The sequence below is a fragment of the Rhincodon typus genome, chromosome 12 (assembly GCF_021869965.1).
Source record: "Rhincodon typus isolate 14 chromosome 12, sRhiTyp1.1, whole genome shotgun sequence".
NCBI lineage: Eukaryota > Metazoa > Chordata > Chondrichthyes > Orectolobiformes > Rhincodontidae > Rhincodon > Rhincodon typus.
This window is the reverse complement of record NC_063343.1, coordinates 34,811,049-34,820,903: the sequence shown is the minus strand read 5'-3', so window position 1 is coordinate 34,820,903 and position 9,855 is coordinate 34,811,049.

Genomic DNA, 9,855 nt, shown 5'->3' with positions numbered 1-9,855 from the left:
CTTATTCTGCCCTGGGCTGTTGTTAAGCTGGTAATATTCATTACTTGCGTTCAAAATACCTTTATTACAAAATGAATGGGACATCAAAAGCTACATACCAGAACATTGCGTACATTATTTAATACTCTACAGTTTGAAAGAAGTTGTCAAAAATCATAGGACAGAAGTTTATGGCGAGCTCCCGAGTGACATGTGCAGAAGTACGGATGGACTTATTGTCTACACCCATTCCACAACAATTGAATCTTCGTGGGGGGAGGGTATTTGTCAGACTTCCATCTTATGGGATGGAGAAACCAACTCTGCTGGCCAATCAGAAGGCCATACAGTTCCACTGGGAAAGGACAATAAATTTCTGCCCATGGAAATAGTAAAAATATTGTAACAAAATTTGAACTGAATGAATATGCTTAATTTTATGAGTTTTAGAATTGTCTTCAGCAACTGAATGTCACCAAGCTTCAGAGCATATGTGTAAGCTACAGTTTCCATGGTGATCAAGTGCACCTGGATCATTTCCAATCTTTACCAATGGCTGCATTCAACACACATGGCAGGTCGTGAAGACTACGTCAGGACATATCTGTAAAGGAACATAACACTGACAAGATAATTTGCTACATAAATCAACAGTTTTAGTGTAAATTTCCTACAATAAGTTGACATCAGATAAATGAAAGGTGTAAGTCACGATGAAAGGTTATCACCCAAGAGCAATAAATTTGCTTCCGTCCCCACAAATGCTGAGTTCCAGGTTTCCCGAATTTTACTGCTTTTTTCTGATTTTCAGGACCTACAGTATTTTGCTTTTGCTCAAATACATTAATGATGGATGAAGTAAAATTTAGATCAACAAATGAAAAATCAGTTAAGTTTTGTTACTTGTAACTGAGCATAACTTTGTCATCCAATAAGAGGTGCGCTGTCCATCCTATGAATAGCAGGACTTTTGTTTCCCTTCAAGTCAATTTGCACCTTTTCTAATTATTAAAGTGAAGCTGCTTGTGAGCCACTAAACTGAATACTTCAAAGTAATTTTGTGAGCTCTATCTTTGCATCACAGAAGTAGGCAGCAGAATAGCAAGGAAATTACTGAATAATGGTCGAGGTTTTACTTCTAAAATAACAATGAGTTTAATGTTGCTCACTGTTATTAATGGACATGTCATTCAGCAATTTGCATTAGGGAAGAAGAGGTTGTCAGTGAATTACAGCCTTCACAATGTTACTGGATGATTTATTCCACTCCACCATTAGATTTGCAAGTGGGAACTCATACTCAACTTTTTCATGAGTTTCATGAAACATTAATTGCCAAATAAACAGGTCTCAGAAATAACCAGGGTACTCACCTTTTAAGCAAAACAAATTCTGTTCTTCTCAATCAACTTTGTTGTAAAAGGTAATGGTTACAACAGTGTTTTTTTTTTGTTGATTTTCTGTAGGGGTCTACCAATTCTGATGATGTGACATCACTTTTTTTTTGTGGAAATTCAGGCAGTTTAGCACAAGGTCCCAATGGAGATAGATGTGTCATCTCTGGCTTTTGATTGTCTTATGCAATTTTGTCTAGCTAGTAACTTATACCTGTTGCGTTTATTTTTTAATTTATTCACGGGATGAGGGCGTCGTTGGCTGGGCAGCATTTATTGCCCATTGCTAATTGCCCAGAGGGCAGTGAGAGTCTGCCACATTGCTGTGGGTCTGGAGTCACATGTCGGCCAGAACAGGTAAGGATGGCAGTTTCCCTCCCTAAAGGACATTAGTGAACTAGATTTTTTTTTCCCGACAATCGACAATGCATTTATGGTCATCATTAGACTCTTAATTCCAGATATTTATTGGACTCAAATTCCACTATCTGCCATGGCGGGTTTCAAACCCGGGTCCCCAGAACGTTGTCTGGGTCTCTGGATTAACAGTCCAGTGATAATACCACTAGGCCATCACCTCCCCCAATTGCTGTCAGGAAATAAACTGCCTCTTGTTATGTAAGACAAGTGCCTCATCTGTTAAGATCTGCCAGTGCTCTATCATTTACCACTGATAATTAGACATGCCCTTAGGGTCAAAGGAGGATTTTATGCACCTCCGTCTGCCTTGCTTCTATGGTTAAGTCTGCATCTACGTTTTTTTGGAAAAGGGACATGTAGTAGCTGACTGGTACGCACAACATGGGCTGAAGGGCGTCATTGAAAGTTGTATCTTAATTTGAAATTAATATGATTCCTTTGAAATGCTTACTTTTGTTACAATACCACTTATAGGTTGTCACCACGAATTTTGATTATTTTCACCACTTGATCACTTTAAAATAGTGCAAAGCAGAATTGGTGCAGCACTGTACCCAAACTACTCCAAGTCAAATACAACTCTTTCTAGCTTAGAACAGGAACAATTCAAGTTATAAAATCTCATTCTTACAACAAGTTGTTGCTGGAGACTTCTTTTTTAAAGAAAACTTATATTTTCTTTCTTAAAACCATCTTTCATTTCCTCTCATTGTTTCTCTTTCCTTATTGGATTTCACTCTGCTTAATCCTTTTCCCTTTCTACCATTCATATGATTTTTCAAAATTTTTAATTTCAATTGGTTAAGGTGAACTCTTGATCCCATCGTTCACCAAGGTCATGGGTGATTTTCTGTCGAAGGGTCTAGGCCCGAAACGTCAGCCTTTCTGCTCCTATGATGCTGCTTGGCCTGCTGTGTTCATCCAGCTCTGCACCTTGTTGTCTCGGATTCTCCAGCATCTGCAGTTCCTACTATCTCTCATGGGTGTCCTGTTGTCTTTGCAAAAATAGGGGAAACCAAATGTTTAACTAAGAGGACATGCCATGCAATGTCATGCTTCAGCAAAATCTATATGAAGATTATTGGTAAGAAATTGATCAGTAAATTTTGGACATAATGGAAACTATAAGAGCTCACAAAACATATTATTTCATATTTTCATTACATCTCTTGAATTTAGGCTGATTACCTTTTAGTGCTCACAACAGTTTGTGTTTTCTTTTATCTAACACACACTAGTGCTCTGAAAGACCAGCTTCTGTGTTGTATCTATGTAATCCTATGTAAACTCAAACTGGTTCACATTTTCAAACTGGCCTTAGTAACATCTGGAGGAGGCTTTCTGCTGTTTGCTTTTCATGTTAAAATCCTAAATTAGTAAAGAGAGAACACTTCCCCAGTACTACTGAATTATGACTTCGATGGGCATATTATTACATATTGGTTTATAAGTTATACATCAGGATCTAAACAAAAAAATTAGGAGCAGGAGCAGGCAATTTGGCCCCTCGAGCCTACTCCACCATTTGATACGATTGTGGCTGATCTAATCTTGGCTTCAACTCCACTTTCCTGTCTGCTTCCCATAACTCGACAACTCATTACTAATTAAAAATGTCTGTCTCCTTAAATCTCCCAGCATCCACTGTCCTCTGGTAGGGAATTCCACAGATTCATGACTCTTTGAGAGCAGTAACGTCTCCTCACCTCTGTTTTAAATCTGCTGTCCACTATCATAAAATTATGACTTCTTGTTCGAGATTGCTCCACATGAGGTAACATGCTTTCTACAACTACTTTTCCAATCTCCCTTAATTTATATACCTCAATTAGATCTCCACTCATTTTTCTAAACTCTAGGGAGTATAGACCTAAACTGCTCAATCTTGCTTCATAAGACAAATCTCTCATCTCTCGAATCAATCAAGTGAACCTCCTCTGAACTGCCTCCAATGTAATTACATCCCCCTCAAGTAAGGGGCCTAAAATTGTACATATTACTCCAGGTGTAGTCTCAACAATGCCTTGTACAGTTGCAGCAACACTATCCTACTCTTCTACTTGATTCCTCTAGCAATAAATGCCAACGTTCCATTTGTTTTCCTATTCCTTGTTGTACCTTCATAGCAGTGTTCTATGATTCATGCATGAGGACATTCAGATTCCTCTTCAGTGAAGCACTGTGAAATTTCTCTCCGTTTAGATAATGTTGTTTTTCTATTCCTCATACCAAAATAGATAACATCACACTTATCCACGTTAAATTTCAACTGCCTGATTTTGGCACATACACCTAATTTATCCATATCATTTGCAAATTGCTTATTTCTTCATTGCAACTTACTTTCTCGCCTTCTTTAGTGCTCTTTGCAAATTTGAAATAGTACTTTCTATCCCTGCAACTAAGTCATTAATATAGATTGTAAATAGTTGGGAGCTGAAGACCAAAACCTATGGCACCCCACTAGATACATCTTACCAACCAGAAAAAGACCCATAGAACCATTTTGTTTACTTGAACCATGGTTTCAAGCTTCTTAAGTCTAAACACATTCAGACAAAGTTTCCCACAACACTCCTGACATGAGCATCACAAATAATGGTGAGGAATTGAAGGATTAGGAGGCAAAGCAGAGAACCCACACAGACAAGTTCCAGTTGAGCTTTAGGCCAGTCGTGACCCTTGGATGTAAACAGTTGGAGAGTAAACAATGGCATTTCCTTTGAAGTTCAGGAGAAGGTGATTCAACATTTTCTTCTTCATAAGTAACCATTGTCTGGCACTTCTATGGTGTGAATATTACTATTGTCAATTATCAACCCAGTCCTGGGTGGTATTCAGGGCACTAGGTTGTAACACGGGCTACAACAAGGTTGTTAAAATTGGCTAGGCTTTCCACACCAGTTCCGAGGAAAGCTGATAGCTCATTAGTCCTCAATTCTTACAATTACATTTATAAGTACGCTATTCAAACAAAATTATACATTTATCTATACGTTTATCTAGAATATAAAATAAAGACCAACAATATTTAGAATTCTGATTATTAAATGACATTTTTTAACTTATGTTTTTACTTTCCACTGTCTCGTCATTCATTCAACTTGCTGAGGTGTTCTTCATGACAGTGATTTGATTCAGAGTTTATTCTGGTTTTGCTTCAGATCGTATAGATCTGTCGCCTTTTACTAACTGTTGAAGTGTTATGATGTAACCTATCCTGCCAGCAAAACTCTTTATGATGCAGTCTGACAAACATAAATGCAGGCAATCTGTATGGTTTAAAGGCGCGATCTTTGAGTTCTGACATTAGTATTACTACAGCATTGTGCAGAGATTCTGACAGCATATACTTCAGTAATTAAGTTTTTTTTCAGTTTGTGACAGCTGATTTTAATGCTGTTGGCCAGTGGAATTGAAATGGTCTCGTGGTTACATTTGTGGTAGATTATTTACTGGTGTCTTTCTGACGTATTCTCAGCCTTGCAGCTTTTTGAGGTCTCAGTGCTAGGAATGATAGTGAATACACGTAAACTGCAGTCCCCCGTGGCAATTGGGATGCCAATATCATATTAGAAGTGAAGTTGTGGAAATCCTCCCAGTTTCCAACCTGCCAGTAAAATCTGGTTTGACACTCAGGATCACAGAAGCAATATTTAAAAGAATCTTCACAGAATCCCTACACTGTGGAAACAGGCCATTCGGTCCAACAATTCCACACCACCTGTCCAAAGAGCATCCCTCACAGACCCGTTCCCCTACCCCTGCATTTCCCATGTCTGACCCAATCCCTGGACACTATGGGCAATTTAGCATGGCTAATCCACCTAACCTGCACATCTTTGGACTGTGGGAGGAAACCGGAGCACCCGGAGAAAATCCACGCTGATCACTGAGCCACCGTGCTGCCCTTAGTGTCACTTTTTCTTGGCTTTTCTATAGCCAACTTCTTCCAGTCTCCTAGATCATCTTATTTTCATACATGTTGCTAACAAAGAATTTGCCAGCCATCACTGAAGTAGCGAGGGAGTTCCAGCTAAGTTCCAACAGTTGGTGCTCCATCAAGTAATTAATTTCTTTTTGAATTTAGGCCAGTTTTTCTGAGCCTAGCCAATAGGGAAGTTATTTTATGGGAGGGGTGTCTTCTACAAACACATCATGTAGGATGGTGGAGCCTAGCTTGTCCACGTATACACCTCTAAATGCCTTAACAAAGAAAGGAGAGAGCAGGTCCAGGAAACCCAGGACTCCCGGGAGCTGTCTAACTGGTAAGAAATTTTAGCTGCCTATTTAATGAATAATATGACTGAGTTGGGGATGGATGACTTGAGGGAAAACTACACCACCATGATTAGACTATTGGTTAGGCTGAGAAACCCTGGCCTAAGATCACGAAGAAATTAACTACATGCTGGAGAACCAGCTGATAGAATGTAGCTGGAACTCCCTCATTACTTTAATAGTGTCTGGCAGATTCCCATTTGAAACCAATGGAATGTCACTGATGTACACAGTCAGGGAAACTCTAAAACAGGGAGAGACTTAAAATGAAGAGATAATAAGGGGGCTGACTAGCTCTCCCCTCTTAGCAGAAAACCACCTCTTGCAGACATGTCTGTCTTATCCACCAGGAATACTTGAGGACAGTTGCTAAAATGTCAGTTTCAAATCTACTTGAGTAGACTAGTGGGACTGAACACTCCTGTGTGCATCTGTCTGACATTTGAATGCTGACATTCTATGATGATCACAGTGGAAGAAATAATCCTAGTTAACCCTCTTTTCTGAGTGCTGTAAACCAGTTGAAAATGAAAAAGGATAACAAAGGACTTTCTGTCAGATTGAACGCTGGAACTCAATTATGGTCAAAAGACATCATAACTTCAATCAGTGTACAAAACCAAGAATCCAAAAAAAGGTCGTCTTCCAGCAACATTTGCATGAAGTGCCAGAGAATAGTAGTCCTTGAACAACATGTGATTGATTTGGTGCAGCCATTCTTTTCACTGTGCACCATACAAGAAGGAGAGAGGTTTCCAGAAGATTCATACCAGAGAGTGGTCACTCCACATCGGGGTAGGCAGGCAAAGAGGAGTGGAGCAAAGATGGCAGCCAAAAGGAAAAGAGAGAGCCGGTCCAGAAACCCAGGTCTCCTTGGAGGTGTTGAACAGGTGAAAGTTCAGATGCCTATTTAGTGAGCAATATGACTGAGTTGGGGGGTAGATGACTCGATGGAAAACCACAATACTATGGTGTTTGAGGATATGCTGGGAAAAGAGAGGGAGGCTGGTAACATGATTATAAATGTGGTAGCAAAGGGTGACGCAAAAGTTCAAAGGACAGCCAGTCTAGTTTGCACCAAAATCATGAGTCCATATGGTCTGTTGCGTCCCGGGTGCAATGGTTCCAGATATAATGGAATGGCTGGATAATATTCGAGAAAGGGATGGTGAACAACCAGTGGTTATGGTTCATGTGGGAACCTATGACACTGGGAGGGATGGCTTGGAAGTCTTACACTATTAGTTTCAGGAGTTAAGGAATAGGTTGATAGCAAGACCTCCAGATTAGAAATCTGAGAAATACTACTTGCGTCTTGAGTTTCATCAGTTAGGAAAAGGTAGATCAGGAAAGTAAATACATGGCTTGAGGGATGGAGTAGGAGGAAGACGTTTAGATTTTAGGGATGTTGAGATCACTTTTGGGAAGGAAGAAAGCTTTGGGCTTCACCTGTACATAAATGGAACTAATCTCCTGGTTGAGAGAATAAATAGTGTTATGGAGGTGGATTTAAACTTGAAAAGCAGGGGCTGGGCTGACTAGAGCACCTAGATTTGGAAGAACCAGTGAAGGCAAAAGAGAGAAGATGGGGAATGGGGAAAAGGAAGTGAGCGAAGGCTTGAATGTTCACAGTGAACAAAAAAATGGTTACCTTCCAATATGCAAGAAAAATACAAGGGCAGGGTTAAATTGCAAGCACGTAAATACACACAGTACAGTGAACAAAACTGGGGAACTGGAAGCAGAAATTGCTCTGGGGATCTGATATAGTAGCGTTGACAGAAATGTTGCTCAAGCCAGAACAGGACTGGATAATTAACATCCTGGGCTATAAGGTTTTCAGTAGAAACAGGAATGGTAAAGAGAGAGGAGATGCAGCAGTCTTGGTTAAAGATAGTAAGATAGCCTTTGAACAAGATACAGTTCCTGAATTAGAATCTATATGGTTGGAGATGAGAAACAGAAAGGGAGCAGTGACATTGTTGGGTATTTATTATCAACCACCAAATATTTGGGAGGATCGAGAGAGAACATTGGTAGGCAGTTTATGGAATTGACCTAGGGTAGCCTGGGGAAAAGGTTGAGTGTGAGACATGGAAGGGGAGAAATTCCTGCAAAGTGTGCAGAAAAACTTTCTGGAACAATACATTTCCAATCCTACCAGGAAGGAAGCTGTGCTGGATTTTGGAAATGAGACTGTCAGAGTGGGGGACCATTTGAGAAATAGCAATCACAATATAATAAGGTTCAACATTAAATTGGAAAATGATAAAAATCAATAAAGGATTAAGATTCCAGGCTGGAAAAGGGCATATTTTAGGGGTCTAAAATTTGAACTGGAGAAGTTTGATTGATCCATTTTGGTGGATAAAACAGTGGATGAAAAATGGGAGAAGTTCAAAAGGTAGTTGAATAGGGTGCAAGCTAGAAATATGAAATGAGTATGGGATACACAAAGCTAGAATACCCTGGATGACTAATGACATTTTAGCAAAATAAGGACGATAAAGGAGGCATACAGTATGTACCAAAATAATAATAGCACTAGTACAGTATCTCAAATGTAGGGGAGAGACTAAAGCTGGAATAAAGAAGGCTAAGAGGAAGCATAAGGAAAGGATGGCAGGCTATGTTAAACCAAATAGTAAAATGTTCTTCAAAAATATTAAGAGTGAAAGATCAGTGATGGATAGAGTGTGGCCCATAAGGAACACACAGGGTAAGCTGCTCACTGAAGCAAAGGGTATGGCAGAGGTACTAAATGAGTACTGTGCTTTTGTCTTTACCAAATTAGAAAATGGTGACAACAGCTCAGTTGAAAATGTGGGTGTTGAGCAACTGAGCAGTAAAGTGATAGATAAAGAAGAGGTGTTTAAAAAAGGCTGGCAGCGCTCCACGTAGAGAAGTCGCCAGGCCCCAAGGGGATGCATTCTAGATTGTTGAGAGAGGCAAGGGAGCAAATTGCAGAATCATTGACAAACTTTCTATGGCTCTCTGAACACAGGATTAGTCCAGGGGACTGGAGGATTGTAAATATGGTGCCATTGTTTAAGAAGGGGGCAAAGGATACACAGGAAACTACAGACCAGTCAGCTTGACATCAATAGTGAGAAAATTGACAGAGGTCATTATACAGGATACGATAAATATACAATTAGAGAAAACAAGTTAATACTAGATATTGAATATGGCTTTGTCAAGGGCAGGTCATGTCTGACAAATTTAATCAAGTTCTTTGACGATTTGGGCAGTGAATGAAGGGAGTGCTGTGTATAGATGTTATATATTTTGACTTTCAGAAAACATTTGATATGGTGTCCCATCGTGAATTAGAAATGTTTGGGATTGATGAGTCCTTGGCAGCATGGATTAGAAGTTGGCTAAAAGATAGGGAAAAAAAGGATAGGAATAGATGGGCATATCTTAGGCTGGAGACCAGTTAAAAATGGTGTTCAACAGGGTTCAGTGTTGGGATCCTTACTTTTTATGATTTATATAAATGATTTGGAAATGGGTATTGGGGGCAAAACCTGTAGGTTTTCAGATGATACTAAGCTAGGGAGAATAGTGAACTGTGAGGATGCTGCTGAGTGAATTCAGAGGGACATAGACAAGACAGCCAAATAGGCAGACTCCTGGCCAATGACTTTCAATGTAGAGAAATGTGAGAATTTTAGTCACAGAAACATGGAGAGACAATACAGATTCAAAGGTACAACTATGAGGGGAGTACAGGAGCAGAAGGACCTTAAGATTCATGTGCATATTTCTCTGAAGGTGG